General features: G+C 45.8%; 1 protein-coding gene across 2 annotated transcripts in view; it reads left to right on the plus strand.

Annotated features, from left to right (window-relative positions):
• The first annotated feature begins 283 nt into the window (after window positions 1-283).
• Window positions 284-27,665, plus strand: part of LOC137532287 (G-protein coupled receptor 22-like) — a 365,826-nt gene continuing 338,444 nt past the window's right edge. The window contains exon 1 of one of the 2 annotated variants that reach the window (XM_068252650.1): window positions 284-362. The gene's annotated coding sequence lies outside the window, so the exon portion shown is untranslated. Of the gene's footprint in view, window positions 363-20,471; window positions 20,773-27,665 lie in introns of those variants that run through there. The other variant, XM_068252649.1, reaches the window with a different exon arrangement.

Here is a 27,665-nt window from a genome sequence, read left to right on the forward strand (position 1 = left end):
GCCTGCGAGACTTTTTTTTAATCAAATAAAAAATGTCATGAAAATTACATCAAAATCAGAATCACATGTCCTGAAAGCCCTGACACAGCCCACAGCCCAGAATAAAAGCAGGCAAGGCCTGTGTGTTAGGCTCCGCCCACCAGGCGCCATACCTCTGGAGACATCACTCCTGTCATGAGCCCTGAGCCCTCCCTACTGCCAATCAGCATGCACACCAGTTCCAAAGTCTGTGCTGATTGGCTTTCTGCAGAGAAGCGGGCTCTGTGTTTCCCTGGAAGCGTGGCTCATACCAGCAGCAGCCTAGCATTACTGACCATGCAGAGCAGCACAGAGCGGGGCAGGCAGATCTGTATTGAAGCCAGGTAAGATCTGCTTGTCAGGTATACTGTAGCTGCTACTATAATTAATGTAAACAGGCATTACTTCCAGTGAAAGAGACAGAGCCTGTCATGTCCTACTGGCTCAACTCCAAATGACTGTCTTACCAACCCTCTTCTATGCACCAATGCAGATGGAAGAAGTTCCTGATAGTTAGGCAGTGTCAGGTGACCCTTGTACTCTGTAAGCGATGATGTCATGGCGTGTGCATCCCCATAAGCAGGGAAGGTCCCAGGACACCAAGGGGGACACAACAGGCAGCCTGCAGTGATAGTCAACAGTACCAGGGCACAATAGTAAAAATAGTAGTGATGTTTTGGCAGACCAATCATGAGGCAGATCTCTCTATGATGAAATCTGGTCAGAGAGAGACCTGTTGCCTGCCCATACACCAAAGATCAATTTCCAATAGATATCGGCATGAAATATATCCAGAATCAGCCAAGGGACGCTGTCCAAATTTAAAGAGAACCGGAGGTGGGGTTCTAAGAATGAAATCTGCACTCAGAGGCTGGGTCTGCTTATATTGCCCAGCCTCTGTTGCTATCTGAATCCCCCCTAAGTTCCCCCTGCGCTCCGTTCTCCCCATAAATCATCAGCCACGCTGTGCGGGCTGTGTTTACTTTTGTCCTGTCACTCTCCGCCGCTCCCCCGCCTCCTCCATAGCGCCGGTCCCCGCCTGCGTCCCTTCCCTCCCCGCTGATTGGAGGGAAGGGACGCGGGTGGGGACTGTCGCTATGCAGGAGGCGGGGGGAGCGGCGAGAGTGACAGGAGAAAGGTAAACACAGCCCACTGTGACACGCTGCGTGTCGGCAGCGCGGCTGATGATTTATGGGGATCGCGAAGCGCAGGGGGAACTTTTGGGGGATTGAAATAGCAACAGAGGCTGAGCAATATAAGCAGACCCAGCCTCTGAGCGCAGATTTCATTCTTAGAACCCCACCTCGGGTTCTCTAAAAAGAGACTCTGAAGTCTCCCTAAAATGAGGTTTTTATTTCAAAAACCTCATTACCATTATTGCCTGACCTAAAATGCCACATCCCCGCGGCTGAAAACCCCTTCGATCATCCCAAACTCACGGGGGTACAGGGCAGCGAAATCCACTACTTTCTTGGTCGTGGATTTTGCTGCTGCCTCTATTCGCGTCAATCAGCGCGTATCTCCGCCTCTCCCCCGCCCCTCTCAGTGAAGGAAGACAGAGAGGCGGCGATCTGGCGCTGATTGACGCGCATAGAGGCAGAGCCGCGCTGCCTCTATGCGGAAGTTCCCTGCGTGTACCCCCGTGAGTTTGGGGTGATTGAGGGGGTTTTCCGCTGCAGGGATGCAGCGTTTTAGGTCGGACAATAATGGTAATGAGGTTTTTAAACTAAAAACCTAATTTCAGGGAGACTTCAGAGTCTCTTTAATTCTCACCTGTCCCTAATGCCTGCTATTTATCGGGCAGCATAATTTAACCTTGTTGCCTCTAATTGAGGCTTGTACTATTGCTGCCTATCGTGGCAGGGAGTCAGGTACAGGCAGGAGGGTTAGAGTTAGGGCCCGTGTCCATTACACCGCGGCTGCACTGTAACCAATGCACGGCAATGAAACAGTTTCCATTGCGTGCTGGATATGTGGAGCGATCATAATCTGCAGCATGCTGCAGATTCTCGCAGGGCCACATCCTCCCGCCGTCTCCTCCAATACACTTCTGCATCTCCTGATGCAGAAGTGTGGTGATTGGGAGCGGAAGTGATGCGTAGCTGCATCGCATCTCTTCGGCTCTTATTCGCTAGTGGAAACAGGCCCTTAGGGAGTGCAGTGCGGGTATAGTGGTTAGGTTTAGGGAGGGGGGGGGGGGTGCGGGGATTGGTTAGATTTCGGCATAGGTAGAGGGAGGGTTCAGTGTGAGAATAGGCAGGGGCTTTCGTATACATTACCTGGTCCCAGGTGATTGCATCTCCTACACTTCCTTGGTAGTGTGCAGTGTTCTGCAGCCAGCCAATCACCATGCGGCTACAAAAAAGTTCCACTGGGGGGTACTAACTTCGGGTGGGGGAAGCCTCCGGATCCTATCGAGGCATCCTCGTCCTCCTGTGTTCCACGGTGGTCTTGCTGTGCCCCTCCAAACCGCGGGGATGTAAATATTTACCTTCCCAGCTCCAGCGCAGGCGCAGTATCGGCTCTCCGCTCGGAGATAGGCGGAAATAGCCGATTGCTGTTGGTCCTCCCTACTACGCAGGCGCACATCTCCTGTGCCTGCGCAGTAGAGCGGACCCGACAGAGATCGGCTATTTCCGTGCGGAGAGCCGCAACAGCGCCACCCGCTGGAGCCAGGGAAGGTAAATATATCATGGCTTGTCGAGCGAGGATTGCGGGACGCTTCGGGGGAGCCAGCGCTGGACTGCCTGCAGCTACAGGGATGGGGGAAGCCTCATTGGGACCCTGAGGCTTCCCCCTCCCGAGGTGAGTACCCCCCAGGGGCATTTTTTTAGTACAGAGTCTCTTTAACGTTTAAGTACATTTCTGAAAAGTTAAACAACCTTGGTAGCAAGGCACCATTATCGGCATCACCCTGCGCCATTTTTTTGGTTTGCCATTTTTAAATAGGGGGGAGGGGGGGGGGGGCGACAACACATGGGGCATTCTCTCTTCACAATCTATTGCTTCTTAGTTAAGTTATCTAGCGTAAAATGCTGGTGCTTTGTAAATCAAAAAAAATTATAATTTTAAAGGTATCGTGGGGCATTCTTTTAAAAATGTTTGTTATGTCAGGAATACGGAGGCGGTTTGAGTGATGGGTGTATCATTTTTACAGCGCATTAGATTACTGTACAAGGCAAGCCTACAGAGCAGATCTGGGCATAGATTGTCTGTCGCCTGTCAGATCCTGTGTATACTGTACATAAATCTCATTTTCTATTGCACACATGCTAAGACTGACTTGATGGTTTAACCTTGAAGCCTCGCAGCACAGAGCAAGAGTCAGCTTCTTCCAGTGACAGTATGAACAAGATCACATGGCGATACATGAAACGAGCTTTATGGGTAAAACGATCTCCCGGTCGCCATTTGCTACACGGTAGCCTCGTTGTTCCCGTCCTCTTTACCTCCATCACTTACACATCAGCTAATTAATGTATCTCCCAGAATCCCCTGGGAGTGTGGCTAACAGGGAGTTGCATGGAGACAACAAGCTAAGGAAGGAAGGAAAGGCAAGGGAGCAAATTCATTTAACTCTTCAGGTGCCAGCCTCCTTTTCGGTGACCCTAAGGTGTTGAAAGAGGTTTATGATCTTATTGTTCTTTAAAGTGAACTCGAGGTGAAAATAAACTGATGAGATCAATAATTATATTTATCCTCCTACTTCTAATAATGACTATTTTAAGTACCCCAGGGTTTTCTTTTATATTTAAACATTTAGAAAGTAAGTTGAATGTTTACTGTCTCTTATCAGTGGCAGCCTATTACATTAGCAAGAAAAAGTATGTGAGCCCTTTGGAATTATATGGATTTCTGCACAAATTGGTCATCAAATATGATCTGGTCTTCATCTAATGGTGTGTACACACTTGAAAGATTAATGAAAGATCTTAGACCAATTTTACCCCCTTCCATGTAGTACGAGAGCTGTACTCTACACAGTCTATTCTATGGAGCTGAACTCCCCATCAGACAGAAATCTTTGCAAGATGCTGTACAAACACAAAAGATCAGTATCTGCAAAAGATCTCTTCCTGCCAAAGATCCTTCCCTGCAAAATGCATTCATAGTCTATGATATCTGCAGATCTCATACACACCTTGTTTAACAGACACTAGTATTCTTCTTCACCATATTGAGCATTCTGCACTGTGCTCTTGCAGTTATTTTTACAGGACAGCTACTCCTAGGGAGAGTAGCAGCAGTGCTGAACTTTCTCCATTTATAGACAATTTGTCTTACCGTGGACTGATGAACTGGAAGGCTTTTGGAGATACTTTTATAACCTTTTCCAGCTTTATGCAAGTCAACATTTCTTAATTGTAGGTCTTCTGAGAGCTCTTTTGTGCGAGGCATCATTCACGTCAGGTAATGCTTCTTGGGAAGAGCAAACCCGAAACTGGTGTGTGTGTTTTTTATAGGGCAGCTGTAACCAACACCTCTAATCTCATCTCATTGATTGGACTCCAGCTGGCTGACACCTCACTCCAATTAGCTCTTGGAGATGGCATTAGTCTAGGGGTTCACATACTTTCCCCACCTGCACTGTGAATGTTTACACAGTGTTCTCCCCAGGATTTTTTTCCAGCCGGGTGGCATGAAAAAGTAGCCGGGTGGGGCGGCACGGGGAAATTTGGCAGTGTGAAAAAGTAAATATGCACTAACGGGAAGTTGCTTGCGCTATTTCCTTTGATTAATCAACCCCCTCGTCCTTTAGGTTTCATCCATGTACATTTGCTGTTTTCAGAGGAGGGGGGTGGGGGGGTTTAGCAGTATTTTATTTTTTAATAGTTTTGTATTTTTTTTATTTGCTGCAATACTATGTGGCTGCCAGTCCCAACTAACCCCTGACAACTCGCCCACCGGTTATACCATTGCTGCTGCTCCAGCCATGAGATCCATGGCAGCTTACACCCCCCAAGTGACCCAGCCATATTTCCAGTGCAACCCTGACCCCTGAGTGCCCCCTCTGCCAAATGCGGGGCTGAATCTCAGCTCAGTGAGCTGATGTGTGAGATGTCCCGCCCCCTCTCCTCGTCCCCCCGAGTTTCCAAACATCCCCCCGGCAGAGCAGAGTAGCAAAGTAGTTGTTTACCCGCAGCATGTCCGTCCCCCTTCGGCACATACAGGCTCTATTAGCAGAGTGTACGGCGGAAGCTTTCACTCACAGCTCCTCGCCGTTAGGATTCCCCTGTAGATGAAGACCAGATCACATTTTATGACCAATTTGTGCAGAAATCCATGTCATTCCAAAGGGTTCACATACTTTTTCTTGCTACTATAAGTGTCCCAGAGTTAGAAAAAGGTCCATAGTTCATGTATTTTATCTACCCCTGCCCTCAGAAGTTGTATTCTGCCAGGAGAACTTTTATGGCTGTAATTTGCTTGTCAGTGATGTTTACGATATTCCCAACAAAGTACCGACCAGACAGAAGCTGTCACTTCCATGGGTGAAAAGAAACTATTTCAGGCAGCAAGATGAAACAAGAAATACAGTGTAGTTATGAATATGTTTTGCACTGTACATACACATGTTTATCTCATCGTGTCACATGTCACCTCGGGTACGGGGACACTAATATCGCACTGTTAATGGGCACCTTTACATGCAAATGCAAATTTTAATCAATTTAACAGGTATTCTTTTTTTTTTTTTTTTTTTTTACAAAACTTTGTTTTTTCTACCTATGTAATCAATTTAATAGAAAGGCAATCTGATTGGCCCACTTCTAAACTGCATACAATTGTCATGCAATATATGCAAGGGAGTCTGGGAAATTAGGGCACCAAAATAGCTGTAAAATTAGTAGTAAATGTACCGTAGTAGTAGTAAATTCAACTATTGCTAAATCCGATGGTAAAATATCAGTAAATGTAACAGATATTTTACTATAGCTAAACCTAACCTTATTGTCACACAGAGATGATCGGAAATGCTGATTTCAGATTCTGCGGAAAATTCCGCATTCCGCCAATGCAGATTTCCGCTACCGCTGTATTCCGATGGAATTTAGCAGTATTCTGACGTTATTCTGATTTCCACGAATTTCCGTTTTCCGTGGAAAATTCCAGGGCTGTGGAGTCGGCACAAAAATCCACCGATTCTGACTCCGTTTAGGATTCCACCGACTCCTCTAATTTGTATATTACAATCTTGTTGATTGAAAGTATGTAACATGAAATTTGTCTCTTAACTGCCAACGCTTAGGAATTTTACAAGACAACTGAAGTGAGAAGGATATGGAGACTGCCATATTTATTCCCTTTAGTCATAGACTAAAACTAGTCCTTGGTAAGAGTACTTGTAAAAGGTATAGACTGTAACAATTAACATCTATCAGTCCCTAGGCAATGTAACTGTGGGTACATGTAAGAGTGATGTGCAGGTACTCTGCAGGGGAATAAGGAGATTCTTCCTCTATTACACATTCTTCATGCACAATCTGAACCAGGTTTATGGGTGATAGACAACATCTCTGTGTTCAATGTGCACAACATTCTCAGTGGATTCTTTGCAGCTCTGTGGGGAGTTCATATGTAGAGTATAGTACTACTGTGTAACAAAGTAAACCTGAGACAGATGAAATTCAACTTTTATACATACATGGGTCTTCCTCCAGCCCACTTCAGGCTAATCAGTCCCTCACTGTCCTCCACCACCACCTGGATCTTCTGCTATGAGTCCAGGTACTTGAGCCAGTCTGGCGTAGTGCGCATGCACACACTCCGCCACCAGGAATGTACTACACCTGCGCAGCACTATTGCGCAGGTGCAGAACGCTCCTGGCTGTGGGAGCGGACTCATAGCAGGAGATCCAGGTGGCGGAGGAGGACAGCGAGGGACTCATTGGCCTGAAGGGGGCTGGAGGAAGCCCCAGGTATATATAAAACTTTTCTTTTCATCCTTCTCAGGTACCCTTTAATTCGTAGTCACCAAACCAAATTTTACCAACATATCAAATTATTTCATTTCATGAGCAAAGAGAGTGTGTACATTTGCATAAATCAGCATCAATGCAGAATTATTTCCATCTCATTGACCATCTCTTTTGGTCGACACAGCTACACATTAGGCTTTATACTTACAGCATAGATGATATTTAGTATATATGTTACGGCCAGAACCCGAAGTCTGGCCACTTCGGGTTCTGGCCGGTCAAATCGAGAAGTGGCCGGCTGATGCGGCCAATGTCAGAAATATTTTGCAATTGCGGACTTTGGCCGGCCAGAACGCATTGTGGCTATATGTGGCCGGCCAAGTCCCGAAGCCCTGCTCCCCCGCTGCCTGCTCGCTCGTCTCTCCCCCGCTGCCTGCACTACTCAAACCTCAGATCAGGGCGACCGGACCGGAGAAACGGAGAGAGGCAGAGCAGCGCACAAAGCCACCCACAGGACGCGTACACTTCAATGCGGAAGTGCCATTCATTTGGCACTTCCGCATGTGAAGTGTACAGGTCCGGGTGGGTAGCGTGCGCGCTGTTCTGCCTCTCGCCGCCTCTCCGGTCGTCTTGATCTGAGGTCTGTGAGTAGCGCAGGCAACCCCCCCCCAGCCATGCACAGCGGCCAGAAAAGCCCCCCCCCCCAAGCTATGCACAGCGGCCAGAAAAGCCCACGCCCCCCCCCCCCCCCCCAGCCATGCAAATTTCCCCCCCAGCCGTTCAAAGAATTAGAATTTTATTTAAAAAAGCCCCCCAGCCAGGCAAAGCACCCTCAGCCATGCAAAGCACCCAGAAAAGCCCCCCAACCATGCAAAGTACCCCCCAGCCATGCAAAGCACCCAGAAAAGCCCCCCAGCTAAGCAAGGCGTCCAGCAAAGTATCCCCCACAGACATGCAAAACGCCCAGCAAGGCACCCCCAGCCATGCACAGCGCCCAGCAAAGCACCCCTAGCCATGCAAAGCACCCAGCAACGCACCCCCAGCCATGCAAAGCCCCCCTCCCCAGCCATGCAAAGCGCCCAGCAAAGCACCTCCCGCCATGCATCCCCCCCACTGTAATTTGATCTATCCCCTGTGTCACCTGACTGCCACGGCAGAGCAACTAATTTGAAAGTGCAGTATGCTAATTTGAAAGCACAGGATGTTAACAAATATGTCAGCTTCCATGAAATCAGGAAGTAGACACGCTGCTGATTTGTTGCAGGATTGTGCATCAGCTGTAACAAAGATGTTCTGGGATTTGTGCGTTTTGGACTTTGGCGGACTGACTTTGGCCATTTTGCAAACTTGCTGGCCAATGTCAGAAATTCCCAGCATTTTGGACTTTGGCCGACGTCAAATCGGCCAGTTCTAGAAACGGCCGGCCAATTCTAGAATTGGCCGATTTCTGGTTTTGGCCGTAACATATATAAGAGATTCCTGTGTACACATCATATATACAGTCACAATCAGATGTGTATATCTAACTTTAAAAATACGGGGACTGCTTTATTGAAGCAGCACAAGTAACTCATTTTGATTGGTTTATTTCATTTTTGTGGAATAAGCACAGCTATTACTGTATGTATAAATTATTTATGATGACTATTATCTGAGAAATAGAACATGTAATCATATTTTCTATTTTAATTACAGTTTAAATTCATTAGGAGTCGGATTTTTTCCCCGACTCCAGGCACCCAAAATTGCTCCGACTCCACAACTCTGGAAAATTCCACCTACTGCACTACAAATCCTCATTCTCTGATTGGCTTATCCATTCTGAGTCTTCTGATTGGCTTAACATTACCGACTATTGGAACAGCAGATTTCTGCGGAAATTTCCACTACCGCTTACCGCAATACAAATACTCATCCTTTAATTGGCTGATCCATCCCGAATCTTCTGATTGGCTTAAAGTTACTGATTATCGGTATAGCGAAAATTTCCGCGATTTCCGCATTTCGTACACTAATTTCCACCTACCGCATTCCAATGCGGAAATGTGATTTCTGATCAGAAATCCGTAAATTTCCGTTCCGCGGAATCGGAATGAGCATCGCTACTCTCTATACTGATGCCTGACCCTAATCAACCCACCCTCCAATGCCTAAACCCCAACTGACCCCCACCGCTCCGCGATGCCTTACCCTAAAAAACCCACCACTGATGTTTAACCTTAACCGCCCATACAAATTGCGTCTATAAAGGGAAATTTGGGCGTCAGAGGCAACTGATAAAATAGCGGGCAAGTGCCTGCTATTTGTAGCCGCAATTTGCATAGGGGGCAACCCCCGCTGTTTTATAGAACGCCTCCGGCCCTTTAATCTCTCCTTATAGCCACAAATGGGCGCCTCCGGCAGCACGCAAACGTCCATGGGGCTTCCAACGCCCACATTTCCTGCTTCCAAATGGTTTGCATCTCATAGACTAACCCTGTGCTCCCTCTATGTCAAGAATGTCGAACTCACAATATAAAGTGAGCCGAAATTTAACATGGGACTAGTCGCGAGCCAACCTCAAAGACTACTGGCCACCTTCCTCCCTTATAAAGTTCCCTGGTGTCTAATGCCCGCCTCCCCTCTCCAACCCTTATACAGTTCCCTGGTGTCTAGTGGTCCTCCTCGCTCTGCTATACAGTTCCCATGTGTCTAGTGGTCCTCACTCCCCTATAAAGTTCCCTGGTGTGTAGTGGCCCCCCTCCCCTATGCAGTTTCCTGGTGTCTAGTGCTTTCCTCTACCTCCCCCAAATGGCTTCCCGGGTGTTCTAGGGCTTCACCTCCAATATAGCTTCTCTTGTGGTCTACAGTGGGCCAAACCTAAAGCAACGTGGGGAAACCATTTGGGGCCAAAGTTTTAAGGCTCTGAGGGCCAGATTTGGCCTGTGGGCCAGAGTTTGACATGTCTGTTCTATGTACACAAGACTCCAGTGTGCTCGAAGACCGTTACATTTCATTATTTGGTGCCGTTCTGCCCCTGGGGAGCAGAATTTGTCATTGGTAGTGTCATATCGCTGGATAATCCACACTTCAGCCAGTGACAGCCCGCTTAGGATCAGCAGCCGGCTACAGGCGCGCACGTCACAAAGACTGACCGCTAACCAGAATGAATTGATACATCTCATTTGATTAATCGAAGCCTGAACTAATAGGCATGATAACAGACAAGCCTTATTGATTGGTAACATTCTGGTCCCATCTGGAGGCCTCATCAATAATGCTGAAGGCTGATGATATAGGGGTGCTCTGTTGTGTGTTATGGTCAGGAATACCAGTAATGAACAGCAATCTATTAAACAGGTTCAAGTCCTGGCAGTACACTCAGGAGGATCAAACCACAAAGTCTAGCAGGACTCAGATGCAATGTGTAAATAGTGTGATAGTGACACCTACAGGCTGGAGGCATAAACACTGTAAGCGTCTGCAGAATTGCAGAAGACAACTGAAGGGTCAACTCACCATAGAATGACAACAAACATTAGTCAAGGGGAAAAACTGCATACATTGAAAAGAAGCATCCGGTAATTTTGTTGTCAGATAATGCCAATAGTTAGAATGCCGGTAATGTTATCAATATTCTACTATTGGCTTTCCTAACACAGATTGAACATTCACCCTGCCCTATGTTTGCGTAACACTAACCTCCCCACTTCCTACACCTAGCGCTAACCTCCCCCTTACCTACGCCTAACACCAACCTGCCCACTACCTAGACCTAACTCTAACCTCCCCACCTATGTCTATATGTCTAATACTAACCTCCCCCTCCCTACACCTAACATTAAGCAATGAGGTGTATGCTAAAGCAGTCGCTCTCCCAGGACTCACTGCCTGGTCCGCCGGTGCTCAATCCTTCAGTGGGTCACCACTTCCACTAAGACAGAATCCAAATGCGAGTAGAAGGAGGGACTCAAAAGGCGTATAAACGTAGTTTATTCCACAAGCTGCTTGTGGAATAAACTACGTTTATACGCCTTTTGAGTGCCTCCTTCTACTCGCATTTACACCTAACACTAACCTCCCTACACCTAACACTAACCTCCCCTCCCTACACCTAACATTAACCTCCCCGTCCCTACACCTAACACTAACCTCCCCCTCCCTACACCTAACACTAACCTCCCCCTCCCTACACCTAACACTAACCTCCCCCTCCCTACACCTAACACTAACCTCCCCCCACCTACACCTAACACTAACCTCCCCCCTACCTACACCTAACACTAACCTCACCCATAACTACACCTAACACTAACCTCCCTCCACCTACTTCTAACACTAACCTTTCCCCTACCTACGCTTAACATTAACCTTCCCCCTACCCACAACTAACACTAACCTCCTCCCTCCCTACACCTAACACTAACCTCTCCCCTACCTATGCCTAACACTAACCTCCCCCCTACCCACAACTAACACTATCCTCCTCCCTCCCTACACCTAACACTAACCTCCTCCCTCCCTACACCTAACACTAACCTCCCCCCTACCCACAACTAACACTAACCTCCTCCCTTCCTCCCTACACCTAACACTAACCTCCTCCCTCCCTACACCTAACATTAACCACACCCATAACTAAACCAAACACTAACCTTCGCCCTCTCTACACCTTACACTAACCTCCCCCTCCCTACACCTTACAACAGCATTTCTCAACCTTTTTACCCTGGAGGAACCCTGCAAATAACTTTTGGATCTCAAGGAACCCCTGCAAACAATTGTTTAACCCCGAGGAACCCCTGCATTTATTTTTCAGGAGGTGTGGTCTTTTAACCATCTTAGCGGTATGGACGAGCTCAGCTCGTCCATCACCGCCGATGGCTGCCGCTCAGGCCCTGCTGGGCCGATTTTGTTGAAATAAAAAGCAGCACACGCAGCCGGCACTTTGCCAGCCGCGTGTGCTGCCTGATTGCCGCCGCTCTGCGGCGATCCGCCGCTAGCAGCGGCGAAAGAGGGTCCCCCCAGCCGCCTGAGCCCTGCGCAGCCGGAACAAATAGTTCCGGCCAGCGCTAAGGGCTGGATCGGAGGCGGCTGACGTCAGGACGTCGGCTGATGTCCATGACGTCACTCCGCTCGTCGCCATGGCGACGAAGTAAGCAAAACACAGAAGGCCGCTCATTGCGGCCTTCCGTGTTACTTCTGGCTGCCGGAGGCGATCGGAAGAACGCCTCCGGAGCGCCCTCTAGTGGGCTTTCATGCAGCCAACTTTCAGTTGGCTGCATGAAATAGTTTTTTTTTTTATTTAAAAAAAAACCTCCCGCAGCCGCCCTGGCGATCTTAATAGAACGCCAGGGTGGTTAAAGTAGGTGAGGCTGGTAATTTCACTAACTCCTATTACACTGCCACTCATACTGTGCTCATTATTATTCTGACTCCCAATTTAGTGCTTCTTTTTACAGTACCCCCTATTATAATGTGCTCTATAATTCTCCCCCCCCTCCCCCACACACACACGATGGGGGAAATGCCAAGGAACCCCTGCAGAGTACTCAAGGAACCCGGGTTGAGAAAACCTGCCTAACAATAACCTCCCCTCCCTACAATTAACACTAACCTCCCCCTCCCTACAACTAACACTAACCTCCCCCCTACCTATGCCTAACACTAACCTCCCCCTACCTATGCCTAACCTTATCCTCCCCCTCCCTACAACTAACACTAACCTTCCCCCTCCCTACAACTAACACTAACCTCCCCCTACTTACCTATCCTTAATCATTTACTTTATTTTAGTATATATTGTTACAGCACCTCTTGTATGTCAAACATAATTATGTTCCAATAAATATGGACGTGTGAAACCTCTCATCTAAGGCCTTGTTTTCATATTGGTATATAGCCCTACCCTCTCAGTGGTGTCACAGCCCAGGTTGTTTTGCAGAATTATCCTCCAAGAGCATTCTGGGAGATCAGGCATTATTTATACTGGCTTCAGAACTCTCCGTAAACTTAACATTTTGCAGAGAAGCACCTGACAGGACTAAATAGGTTGCCACCTGTGATAAATTTCAGAATGTAGATCAGGATAAGGAAATACTATAATAATAATAATAATAATATATAAATATAATAATCTATAAATACATTTACAAATGAATTTTGTAAAAATAAAAATAAAAAAATGAGTACATGTATTATTTTACTTTCACTAAAGTTCCTCTTTATTAATGATTAATGATTGGCTGGCACCATTCCTGAGACATATATTGTGTGAAGTCTGCCTGCTGTGATTATGTGACTGATCATCTGACTGGACTGAGTGTAGGTGGACTGCTCAGAATCTATCATTACTGATATCCCCCAGTACGCCAGTCACAGAGCAGGGAGCCCACTCAGTCCTGCAGTCCTCACATCTCGGCCTGCGCCGCTCCTTCTGTCGGCAAGGCGACCGCTCAGAACTTAGACAGCTGAGTAGATGAAAGTGCTTCCCCCTTGCCGCTGGTGCAAATTGGAATCCTGAGTCAATGCATCACCTAAATGATTGTTCCTTAAAATGGAACTATTCTTTTACCTTTCAAATATTGCTGACAAGAGTATTATAAAGAAAACATAATCTTACCCTCAGGACCACTGCAAGCCACCATGAATGCTTCATCATAAGTCTGTATTGTAAGAGGATAGCATTGTGCCAGGAGGGGAACAGTAACCAGGGTAACAGTTTTTGGATGCAGAATGCCTGCCGCCATTTTGTGAGAGTCTGTGTGGTGGCCGATCGGACTAAGTACTCTCTATACCTCTCTCTCTCTCTGTTCACTACACTACACATTCAAATTCTGTCAATCCCAACTTCTATTAAGGAGTCCACTAATGGTCCAATTTCTAGTGAAAGATTCTGATCGGATGGGATCGGATTGGTTGTAAATAATCTCAGTTGATGGGCACAATCGATTACGAACGATTATAAAAACAGTTGTGCGATTGGATTTTCGTCGAACCAAAATTTGGATTTTCTTGTCAGTCGTGATGGATAGTAAGCAAAGATTGGTTCGTTGATGGTGCAGTGAATGTTTTTCTCAACAAATTTATTTTAGGTGCTGAGCTGGGGGCAGCCAAGGCAACACAGGTGGGGGGGTGGCCACAGTTTTGAAACACTTTAAAAAAAAAAAAAAAAAAAAAAAAGCTTAGTCGGGGGACTGAGCATGAGGACAATTATAGACTGTGGGAACGTCGGCTGGGCATCTGTTTGTTGCAAAATCGAAGGCTGTTACCACCATGCACCTGATCGAACACATGCAACCTAGATTTTCCTACATTCCCAATCAATACATTTGACCTAAAATTGATCAAAAGACTGATTGGATGGCCATGTTTTGGCACCCATTCTATTCCGATTTAATAAAATTTATAGATTAGGTCGCAGTATCGAGTAATGCATGAACTGAACCGGACGATTTTGGTGCAGCGCTGCATGCCTGATTTGGGTGCCCGTTTCACCAAGGCGCTGCGCTAATTAGGGGAAAAAATAGTAATGAGCCAACAATAGCTAGTGCCCGAATTATTGGAACAGTAATTAGCGGAGCTTGGAGGACGCACGCTGTTCAACTATCGGGATACACGGGCCCTGGACATGTGAGAGTTGACCGGAGCCGGAGGAGATGTAGTATTGTGATATGCAAACTCACAAGTGTATGTTATGTACGCAGTTTTAACTTTGGGGCCATTGGGAGCCTTATTAAAGCGTTTTTATGCTATGATAGCTGTTTGGTATTTGAATAGGTTTTATACACAACACGGATTTGTTGATATGCAAAAGTGAAAGAAACTATCCGGTGAGCAGGGGCATAAAGGGTGGTGTGTGGTCTCCCCTGATCTATGGTGATAGTTTTTCTCTCACGAGGTGTGTATAATGCACAAGGGTGTACTGTTGAGGCAATACTCACCATGAGAATGCCTGTTCTGCAGTTTTTTTTTATCTTTAAAGGTCTTTACAATTTGGATTGATCATGTATGGACTACTGGCACAACTATTTCTGGTTTTAGACCCATATACATAGCTCCCAACTGTCCCTCTTTTGGAAGGACAGTCCCTCTTTGGGAGGCTTATCCCTCTGTCCCTCCTTTCTTCATCATGTGTCCCTCTTTCAGGACTGATGTACAGATCTATCTAAATCAGGGGCATAACCATAGAGGCTGCAAAGGATGCAGCCGCAATAGGGCCCAGAAGCCACAGAGGGCCCCTTCCTGAGAGACTGACAACTAAGGGCAATGAGTTAACATTTTCTGCTCTCTGCAAAATTGTTCCGTCTGCATCTGCTCAGCCACTGATAAGGAATCATACAAAGTTTTGCATACAAAGATTTGTAGACTGTCCCTATTCAGTGTGCAGCAGGCTCTTCTGTACAACATCCAGCCCCCAACCTCTCTACTCCTCCCCAAGTGCTCTGTCCTGGTGGGAGGGAGCCCCATACAAAGTTTTGCAGGGGGGCCCAGTGATTTCTAGTTACGCCCCTGATCTAAATATGTTTTTATTTCTACTAAAAAAATATGTTAAATTGACTCTAAACTTCATTCCTATCCTTTAAATTTATGTATTTCTTATTTTCAATATTTAACAGGAAGGAAAATGAGCCAGGATAGAAAGGACCAGTGCAGGTTGAATTATAAAGCAACATATTTTTCTTATGAAATCTTTATGCTATGTGTGATTAGGGGTGTGCTGGGGGGTGTGATTAGGGGTGTGGCAGGGGCGTGCCTAAGTGTTCCTCTTTCTTATCTCAAAAAGTTTGGAGGTATGGTTCAGGTCTGCTTTAAGAACCCTCTTGGATACCTCTTTATAGGAAGATTTTCCTGCCCATTGATTTCCATGCTAAAATGTTTACAATTTGTGCTGGAATTTCAGGCAAGCAGAGACCAGCATTTTTGCTTATGCCGATTGGTCACATATCCCATATCCGGTGTCAAGCATTGAGCCTGTCAGCCGACCAGGATGCAGCGATGTCACTAGATCGCAGGTTCTGGGCACAGGAGAAATATATTGGCTTTCTCTTGTGCTGTCAGTTGGAATAACAGACAAACTGCCACCGCTAGATAAAGTGTACAACCAGCATCCGAACACTCCCGGAATAGCATATTGTCAAGGGAACACTCAGATCATTCAGGAACAATTGTACGATTCAGAGCCAGCATGTGCGCTCGTCATGGACCGGGGCATAAAATAACATGGAACTGCTGAGCGTGGTCATTCTACGTCTACCTGGAAATATATTGCCCTGTTCTGGCTACGCACAGCTCAGGCCTGGCCTGGACAGACACAGGCAGCAGGACCAGCGGTAATGGGATGCAATGGGCAGGACATGCTAAATGGGCACTGCAGAAATTTGGGCACTGGAAAACCAGCTAAATTTTTTTTATTCTACCATTATAATATTATTTTATTCTGCTATTCTACAATTGGGCAGTGATAATTCTGATAGTAAAATATTTGTAAATGTTACCAATATTTTACTATGGCTAAACATAAGCCCTCCATCTACTGATGCCTAACCAAACGCCCCCACTCATGCCTAACCCTAACCAATCCCCTGCCCCCCCCCCCCCCCCGATGCCAACTCTAATGAACTTCCCCACCAATGCCTAACCCGAACTACCCCCCCCCCCCCACATGCCTAACCCTAACCAAACCCTTCAACCCCCCCCCCCCCCCACACACACACACACACATGCACACACTGGTGGCAAACTCTAATGAACTTTCCACCAATGCCTAACCCTAGCCAACCCCTACCACCCATGCCTAGCCCGCTGCTGCCTTACCCTAACTGAACCCGAAAACCCCACTGATGCCAAACCCTAATGGACTTCCTCACCAATGCCTAACCCAAACTGACCCCCCCCCCCATGCCTAACCGACGCTCCCACCTATGCCTAACCCTAACTGACTCCCCCACCAATTCCTAATCCCCCTCCCCATACCTAACCCTAACGCACCCTCCCCGCTGCAAATGCACCGATATCCATGCAGTCTTTGTCACTATATACAGTATATATCAGGTGGCATGGAAGTTTGCCCATGTTAATATTCGTCTATGAATGGAAATTTGGTGACCAGAAGTGACTAATAATAGCGGGCACCTGGGACGCCCCCTGTACAAACTGCGGCTACAACCCCCAAAATAAAAAACAGCAGGGCTGAGAGCTGCCATTGCAATGTTCTGTATGTATTATATAAGATTCATTGAGAAAATTCTTATTGTAAGGAAAACAAAGATCCCTTTTCTGCTTACAGTCACATTGAATCCTAAAAATCAAAAGCCTTTCTGTTACTGCATATACTGTATGTTCCCTCTTGGCTCCAGTTAATGATCAAAAGACAATCAGAAAAGCTGTGCAGTAGTTATAAATAACACGGCCATTTCCGGCCACTTAGGGCCCCTAAGCAAAGGCACTTTTTGCCTCCCCCTAATCCCCCATATTATGAACAGGACAATCATAGCCTGCATTCATTAGTTTTGCAGTCACTAATACAGATACACCTCAGTGGCCCACACTCACTGTCCTTTGTCGTATATATATTTTATTTTGTAATGCATCAAATGTTTACAATGGGTGACAGGTCTGGCCAACAGCAAGGCCAGTTTAGCACCTGTTGTAATACATGCAGTATGTTGTTTTGCACTATCCCACTGAAATGGACAAGGCCTTCCTTGAAAATAGCATTGCCTGTATGACAGCATTTGTTGTTTCAAAACCTGTTTAATTTTCACTTATCCTCCCTGGCGGTACGCAGTTTTTGAGGCTGAGTCCGCAGGAGGGATTTTTTTAATTAAAGTTGTTGTCGCCTTTGTAGCTAGCACTAGGCTAGCTACCATTGTCCCCCAAATCCCCCCGCACCCTCCAGATCCCCCTGATCGCCGCCACTATCCGTTACCTAGCCGCGATCCCGCAAGAGCCACAGCCTCCCCAATGAGCTTCAGTCGTCGCTATGGTGACGAGCGGACATGACGTCTGACGTCATGTCATGCACAATCCCGATCCTCCCTATAGCGAAGCCTGGAGCTGATTGGATTGGCCGGGGGGGGGGGGGTGTTTACGTAGAACGGCAGTGATCAAAAAAGAGCGGAGTGACTTGGGGGACAATGGTAGCTAGCCTAGTGCTAGCTACTACAAAGGCTACAACAACTTTCATTCAAAAAATCCCTCCCGCTGACGCAGCCTCAGAAACTGCGTGGCGCCAGGGAGGTTAAATGAAAATTAAACGGGTTTTGAAACAACAAATGCTGCCATACAGGCAATGCTATTTTCAATAATTGCAGCACTTGGGGCCTGGAGGGGTTAATGGCTGCAATACTGTATGCAGAGCAGTCATAAAACCCTCCTGGTCTCCAAGTGCAGCTGTTAATTCTTCCTGGTCCCTAAGTGCAGCCATAACTTTACTGGGTAGACTTATACTTGAGTCAATAAAAAATTCCAGTTTAAGAGGCTCAAATATTGGAGTCGACTTATACACGAGGTCGACTTCTATTCGAGGTTATATGATACTTATGCCATCAAAGTGATACATATAATGTTTTTTTGCAGGACAACCTAGGGTTTCTTTCAGTAATATTTTTTCTCAACAGTTGTTTCATTTTACAAATATCTTATCAGGGAACATTAGGCATAAATAAAACAAATTACACATTTTTTTCATGTTTCACCCTTCTCAATGTTCACATAACAAGTGCTACAGTTTTAAAACACATTAAAATACATTATTTGGCTTGTCCCGGTTAAAACGATACCATACATGCCATATTTCATCACTAGTTGGGCATGCCGTTATTGCCAGCCTGTGTGTCTGTAGCGATTGCATGTGAACACTAGGGCGCACAGTTGGGGGACCCCAGTGCTGTACAGATGCATTGCTAGGCAACAACATAGCAATGAATCTATACAGTGTTGGGTCCCCGAGCTGTCGCCATAGAGATCGCATCCTATCACTACAGGCTACTTTTTTTTAAACATTATGGATGGCACTCACTCACTATTATGTTGGTGTACGAGCGTGCAGAAGAGCGTGTACGTGCGGCGGGGGTGCGCTTGGAAGCATACATTTGCAGCAGCAGCAGCTTTTAATGCTAAACATGAGTCTCACGTCCAGGAATCTTTAGCGTAGCAGATTCCAATCTGAAGTAGCTATGATTTTCCAAAGCCTGGTACACACATCCAATTTTGATTGGCCAACGGTTGGCCAATTTTACCACTTCCATGTAGTACGAGTGCTTACCTATACAATCTGTTCATAGTGTTCAAAGTCTGTTGGCCGTAAAACTATTTGGAGGAAGTAAAGTTAGTCAATGATATGCTAATCAAAATGGTTGTGTGTATGCACCTTAACATAAACCTGAGCACAAGGATTTATACTTACCTAAAGCTCCCTCCAGCCCCCTGTAGTCCGTTGGCTTCCTTGGTGTCTGTCCGGTCCACTCTGTTCTGCCTCTGTTATCCCCAGCAGTCACTGACTACTGCACATGCCTTGCGCACTTCCTCAATTGCGCTCCCGCCACCAGCAAGATTCTGAACCTGTGCAGCTATTTAAGGCGAGGAATGCTCCCAGACACAGGAGCACGATTGAGTAGACGTGGGGCCAGGGCCATGCATGCATAGAAGTCCTTCACTGGCTCAGTGGGGGACTTTACCAAAGCAGACAGTGTCAGAACAGAGGGGACCACTAGTGGAAGACCCAGGTAAGTATAAATCCTTGCGCTGTATTAATCTCTGGTACGGAGAAGTGAGAAGAACATAGAGGCTACCATATTTATTTCATTTGAAACAATACCAGTTGTCTGGCAGTCCTGCTGGTCTATTTGGCTGCAGTAGTGTCTGAATCACCAGAAACAAGCATGCAGCTAATCTTCTCAGATCTGACAATGTCAGAAATGTCTGATCTGCTGCATGCATGTTCAGGGTTTATAGCTAAAAGTATTAGAGGCAGATGATCAGCAGGGCTGCCAGGCAACTGGTATAGCTTAAAAGGAAATAAATATGTCAGCTTCCATATCCCTCTCACTTCAGTTGTCCTTTAAGTCTCTCACTCTCTGTTATGCACTCTTGCTCATCTATCTATCTATCTATCTATCTATCTATCTATCTATCTATCTATCTATCTATCTATCTATCTATCTATCTATGTACCAGTTTCCCTCTCACTTCCATATTGTATACAGAATATAATGTATATGTATAAATATACTGTATGAGCGCATATGTATTTGCCCTTTAAGCAGTGTGTACGTCAATGAGAGAGAATATTGATGTTTGTGTACATGCGAGTGTGTGATGTGTAAATATAGTGTGTGCCTGCAGGATAAACTATTTATGTTTGTTGTATGATGTATATGTAATGTGTATGTGTGAGAGGGGATAGTTATGTTTATGTGTGTGTATTGGGGGGGGGGGGGGGGGCTGATGCGGTGAGAGTAGTAAGCGAGGGGGGAGCTGGGGAATAGACAGCATGGAACAGGCAGAGGGAGAGGGAGGGCTGTAGTGGGAAGAACAGAGGGAAGGAGACAGGAGAGGGAAGGAGGGATTGTGAAGCTGCAGCATACTCTCATACACACACACACACACACACACCTGCAGCACCCAACTACATCCTCATCCGAGGCTGCAGCTGGATCAGGAGCTATCCGTAGAGGACTGGAGGCACTTAGCCAAAAATTCCCATCATCCCAGAGGGCACTGTGGTGCCACCAGCATGCCAGTGAGGACCCCCGTCCTGCAGGAGAAGCCACCCCTTCACTAAGGAACATCTGGACACCCCTGGGGGGGCATAAACTTCCTGCGTAGCACCCCATGCACCTGCAACTCTAGGGTAAGACCCCCCTTGTCTGTTTACCCTGCACTGTTGTGCTTCATTACCAATACATTATGCCGTGATGCTGACGAGATCTTCTAGGTATACGTTACCCCTCTTTACTTTGCTGCATTTATCCCCTTTGCTGAAAAAAACAATCTGTGCTGATCTTCAATAAGTTGCTAATAATTGCATCAGTGCAAGTCTGAAGGATGCACCCATGGGTGCCCTGCATTTGACCTTAAATGAGTAACCTGTTAGCGTGTCTCTGCAGTGTAGGGGGGTCAGTACATTACAGGCATGTCTCTCTCTCTGAGCGGCTTCCCCCGCAGTTGGTGATTGCAGCGAAAATCAACTGCAGAAGGACAGTTGAATTACTATATACATTTTTTTTTTCTTCCTCCAAAGCTTCCCTATGCGATTAGGAAAAAAAAGAAATTAGTTTTTACGGGTTAGCAGGCGTCCAAAAGATGCTAATGAGCAAGGACAGTTTGTGGCATTTGTGATTTTGAATTTATTATATATAGGAATGGATATATGTATAGATTTGTAAGTAAACGACCTGGTCTGGTCTGCAGAGAGAAGTGGTAGCAGTGCAGGGATATCAGAAGGCTGAACGCTGGGCTGTCATACATAAGTAGATGGGGAATGTTTGTAGTCAGGTCTGCTTTGCCTCAATCTGCCTGGGGACTGTATCAAACCAAACCAGCTATCCCCCCCCCCCACCCCAGCTCCCCTATGCCCTACGGGTATCCCTACAAGTCCTCTATAATCACCCTCTCTATTAATAACTACACACCACTGACTTACACAATCCGGACTCCTACAAGTGATGATGTGTAATAATCTCGTATTAGCCAGAAATATTTGCATGACATTAATGTAATCTAATCACTGTGTGTCGGGGTGATTTTTTTTAACTCAAGAGACCAGCTCAATCCGCTAGAAGGGATGGGAGCCTAGCTGCATCCTTTACAGTTTCCTGTTTTAGAGGATATTTATGCAGAGAGGGAAAAAATTAAGAGATCTACCTGTAGAAGATCACCTTGGGGAAAAGATCCTAAGATACATCGGAGGGAAGAAGGGGGGGGGGGGGTGAACTTATCTGAAATATCAGCAGTGATTTGGTAGTTCATAGCAATGTTATTGTGCATGGGGCTGGACATTGTATAATATTGTATTTGTATATGCAGATACAGAGAGAGATGGGGAGATAGGAAGACAGATTATCTGTGTAATGTGAAGACACTCAAAAAGGTTAATCGTGATGTTACCAGTAGGTGGGCAGACAGAAAGACATCAGATAGATACTGTAGTCTTATTTAATGCACACAGTTGTATAATATGTACACACTTATACACACAGGGTAATATAAAAATATTAATGAAAGGTAGGATAGATAGGAGATAGATAAACGTGATTAGAGAGATATGAGATATGTATGAAATGAAAAGATAAATAGACAGACATATAATTACATATATATGAGATATGCGTGAGTAGATAGATAGATAGACCATAGATGAATAGATACGGTAGATCGGAGATAGATTAATAGGTAGATAATAGATATGAGATGGATAAATAGATGTTGACATGACTATGTCATAGATTGTTAGACCTGAGATAGATGCAGCATTTAGATGTTATCTTGCTAATAATATTACGGGGCTGGTGCTTGGTGAAGTCTTGCCTCCTGGCATGTTTTTGGCTTCCAGAGTCATCTGGAAGTCCGTAGATTTGGTTGTAAGACTTGGGTAGGTGCATAGTGTTTGCCACCATCAGGGTAGAGACACAATTTAGAGGCGGTGGGATTTGTGCTCATCGCAGGATGTTATTCTTACATCTTCTGGTCTGAGAACGATTTAGCCTTGACAGACTTGCAGAGCTCACACACGGAATATTTCCTCCACTGGAGACTAAAACATTTCTGCAACCCAGTCTTGGTCTTCTTCAGATACATGTTTGACTTGACCATAATACATTTTGCTGCTCTCCAGGAGGTTTTTGGTGGCTGGTGGTTCTCGGGTTTATGACTGTGCTTGTTAAATGCTGTCATTCAGGCGTTAATGTGCTCTCACGTCTAGTAAATGATGAGGTCGGCCATATGCCATTAATAGCCGTGTTATGATGCCAGTGACAATGACTTACGGTGTATTTATGGCTGCAACCTTTAACTGCCAGTCACAAGTGGCTCTGACTACCGGTAGGAGAAGGCTGGTTCGGACTACCGATGCCTCTCTTTGGAGGCCCTTTCACTTGACATCATGTGACTTTGCATATGGCCAAGAAAAAACTCACACAATAGCTTCAAGAAGGTTGGATCCAAGACAGAGCTGAACTGTATTTCTCATATTTATATAGGAACTTAACTGGTATCTATACTGAGAGGAAAAGGGGAGATGCCATCTTTATTGTCTTAAAAATGCCATCTATCTGGCTGTCATCCTGATACTGATCTTTAGGCTTTAGTTGTGCCCTCATCAAACACCTGAAACATGAATGAACTAAGTAGAGTCAACAAGGAGCTAGGACACCTTATATGCTTACTTGTTCTTGGTCATTGATTCGGAGATTAGAGACTGGGGTTCAGCACAACTGCTAGGCATGTTTTTAAAGTGGTTCAGTAATGGTTCCTTCTCTACTGCTCTGATTTTGGTTACCTTTGGAGAACACATAAAACTATCTATAGCCTTGAAACTTGAAGAAAACCTGTAATGAAAAAACCCCTCTGGGGTATACTTACCTCGGGAGGGGGAAGCCTCTGGATCCTAACAAGGCTTCCCGCATCCTCTGGTGTCCCGGCAATCCAGTGCGACGACCCCCCCCCGAACAGCGGCGAGGTAAATATTTACCTACCGCCATCCTGCGCAGACGTACTAGCAGCTCTTCATTCGGGGTAAGGCGGAAATTGCCAAAAATGATCGTATCCGCTCTACTGCACAGGTGCGAGTCCTTTGCACCTGTGCAGTAGAGCGGATCCGGGTATATCCGCCTTAACTCGAATGAAGAGCCAATAGTGCGCCTGCGGAGGATCGTGGTAGGTAAATATTGCCCACGCCTGCGCACCCTTGTCAAGCCTTGTCGCGGGACTTTCGGGGGAGCCAGCGCTGGATTCCCCCAAGCTTCAGAGAAGCCATGAGGCTTCCCCGTCACGAGGCAAGTATCCCCCAGAGGTTTTTTTTTTTATGTTACAGTGTTTCTTTAAGCCTGGTACACACTTTCAATTATGATTGGATAATCAATGATGAATTTTACCAGCTCCATGTAGTATTAGGGTCAAGAGATATAGGGCCTGATTCACAAAGCGGTGCTAACCCAGTTAGAGACTTTAGGCATGATAACCATTGCACCATGCTGGTGAAAAGCCAGTTTAGGCGTGATAAGTTTAGGCGTGATAAGTTTAGGCGTGATAAGTTTAGATCGCTTGCAAAGTCCTGCACACAAAGCAGCGCCATTAAACTCTATGCGAAGTGCACCAGACTTTGCTAGCGCAAAACTTTTGATCAGCTGTGCACTGCGGTGCTAACCCAGTTGGTGCTTAAACTTATCACGCCTAAACTTATCACGCCTAAACTTATCACGCCTAAACTTATCACGCCAAAACTGGCTTTTCACCAGCGTGGTGCAATGGTTATCACGCCTAAAGGGCTCGATTCACAAAGCGGTGCTAACCCAGTTAGAGACTTTAGGCATGATAACCATTGCACCACGCTGGTGAAAAGCCAGTTTAGGCGTGATAAGATTAGGCGTGATAAGATTAGGTGTGATAAGTTTAGGCATGCTAAGTTTAGATAAGTTTAGTTCACTTGCAAAGTCCCGCACGCAAAGCAGCGCCATTAAACTCTATTCGAAGTGCACCAGACTTTGCTAGTGCAAAACTTTTGATCAGCTGTGCACTGCGGTGCTAACCCAGTTGGCGCTTAAACGTATCACGCCTAAACGTATCACGCCTAAACGTATCTCGCCTAAACGTATCACGCCTAAACGTATCACGCCTAAACGTATCACGCCTAAACGTATCACGCCTAAACGTATCTCGCCTAAACGTATCACGCCTAAACGTATCACGCCTAAACGTATCACGCCTAAACGTATCACGCCTAAACGTATCACGCCTAAACGTATCACGCCTAAACGTATCACGCCTAAACGTATCACGCCTAAACGTATCACGCCTAAACTTATCACGCCTAAACTTATCACGCCTAAACTTATCACACCTAAACTTATCACACCTAAACTTATCATGCCTAAACTGAGTTTAGGCATGATAAAGGGCTTTTCACCAGCGTGCTAACTGTTAGCACCGCTTTGTGAATCGGGCCCATTGACTACTAAGACCATACTACATGGAGTTGGTAAAATCGGTCAGTGATTGGCCAGACATAACTGAAAGTGTGTACTAGGCTGGTACACACCTTCATTATTGATTGGCTAATCACTGACCGATTTTAACACCTCCATATAGTATGAGGGCCACCAGATTTCAATACTATGAATAGGTTGTGTAGGTAATCTTTGAAACATGGAAATTGTAAAAGTGGTCAATCATTGCTCAATCTAAATTGTATGTGCACTAAGCTGTAAATCCTGGTACACAATTTTAATTATGATTGGCCAATCACTGGCCAATTTTACCACCTCCATGTAGTGTGAGGGTTTACCGACACAATGTACCCCTAGGGCCTGATTCACAAAGCGGTGCTAACAGTTAGCACCCTGGTGAAAAGCCCTTTATCATGCCTAAACTCAGTTTAGGCATGATAAGTTTAGGTGTGATAAGTTTAGGCGTGATAAGTTTAGGCATGATAAGTTTAGGTGTGATAAGTTTAGGCATGATAAGTTTAGGTGTGATAAGTTTAGGCATGATAAGTTTAGGTGTGATAAGTTTAGGCATGATAAGTTTAAGCACCAACTGCATTAGCACCGCAGTGCACAGCTGATCAAAAGTTTTACGTATAAAGATGAATGGCGCTGCTTTGCGTGCGGGACTTTGCAAGCGATCTAAACTTATCATGCCTAAACTTATCACACCTAAACTTATCATGCCTAAACTTATCACACCTAAACTGGCTTTTCACCAGAGTGGTGCAATGGTTATCATGCCTAAAGTCTCTAACTGGGTTAGCACCGCTTTGTGAATCGAGCCCCTAGTATTCAGTAAATGTTGACCCTCATAGTACAGGCCCTAGGCAACTGCCTAGGTTTGTGTTTCAAAAAGTTTTATTGTTTTTTTGTTTAAACAGTACAGTGAATGAGTACAGGATTATTGCATAGTATCAATAAAAAGGGTGAGCAATAAATGTGAACAGTGATAAAACGTACAAACGTTGTGGCAAAAAGCAGGCTCTAATGTAGTTAAAGCAGTCGGATCCTAGGTCAATAATCATAAAAACTCCCATAAAGGACCCCAAGAGGCCCGGGGACCAATTAGGTAGTACTATGCATATCCATAAACACTAAAACACATGTAAACTGAGAACAATAACAAGGGGTAAACAGAGGGGTGGCCTTTGAAACAGCCAATGTACTCCAGAGAATTATTTCCAGCCAGTGTTCTCCCCAGGCTCTTTTAGCCGGGTGCTCCACCCGGCTAGTTTTAGTGACCACCCGGCTGTTATCGGCTCACCTCCTCCTATGCTGTAAGCAGAGTTGTGCAGAGAACACTGCCAGCTATCTGGAATATGCAGCGAAAGGGAGGTAGGTTACCAGCCCAGGGAGAGAAGGACAGGTAGGTAAAGAACTATGGAGGTCGGTTAGTAAATGGTTGGCCAGACCTCTGCCATAAAAGCAAGGCAGTTAGGGCAGCAACTGCCTCGGTTTGCCTTGTGGATGATCCGGCTCTGCTTGGGGACCCAGCGCTGCAAAGCGAGAGTGCAACCCAAATCTTACATTTATTACAGTATTTCTGAGTTTGTGGCATTAAAATTGGTTACACGCATTTTAGATTGTGACTAAACAGAACTTGACGTTTAGCAAAATGCTATAATCTGTGATCTGAGAGCTCATCCCCAAAACACCCGGCTATGAAAGACAATGCATTGGGGAAGGACTGGAAAGCGCCTTTGGCCATATTAATAAATGTGATGTGTAAAGCTTAGTAACGTTCGCCTAGTGTGGTATCTTCTGTGCAAGCTCTGCAACAACAGACGACAGTCTGAAATGAATCCACCCTATCAGTACTGCTAACACAATATACACACATGTATATGTACCAAGTTTCCCCGGAAATAAGACGGTGTTTTTTTTTAAATTTTTACACCAAAAGATGTGCTGGGTGTAACGCTCGGTGAAGCACAGAGAGGTCTGATTACCGGTGACCTGCAGCGTCACGGGGAATACAGACGTATACTAGATTATATGTGATCTGCAGTATCACCGATAATCCAATATACTAGCTAACCTCTGTTCACCGGAGTAGAGTGTAGTGTTTAGGTGTAACAGTAACACTTAGAGGACTAGGCCTCAGTACAGTAAGACGTACTGTACAGATTACTTCCGCAACCCTGAGCTCTCCAAGACGGGAGGAGTCAGACTGCTGGCAGGAAGTATCTTCTGAAAGTCACCCTCAGGCGGAAGGGTTACTAACAGAACGAGGAACCTCCACCAAAGGTGAGGTCGGTTCTCGAGGTCGGACAAGCCAGGTCGTACACACACAGACAAAGTACAAGATCGAGAGGCAGAGGCGGAGTCAAAGTACAGGCAGGGTTCGGCAACGGGGTATCAGAAATATCGGAGTACAAAATCAGGAGGCAGAGGCGGAGTCAAGGTACAGGCTGGGTTCAGCAACGGAGTATCAGAGATAACGAGGTACAAGGTCAAGGTTCAGAAGGATAGTCGAGGCAGGCAAAGGTCATAACAAATAATCACAATCAAACTAGTACTTTAAGCTATCAACAAATCTAGC

The sequence above is a fragment of the Hyperolius riggenbachi genome, chromosome 9 (genome assembly GCF_040937935.1).
Source record: "Hyperolius riggenbachi isolate aHypRig1 chromosome 9, aHypRig1.pri, whole genome shotgun sequence".
NCBI lineage: Eukaryota > Metazoa > Chordata > Amphibia > Anura > Hyperoliidae > Hyperolius > Hyperolius riggenbachi.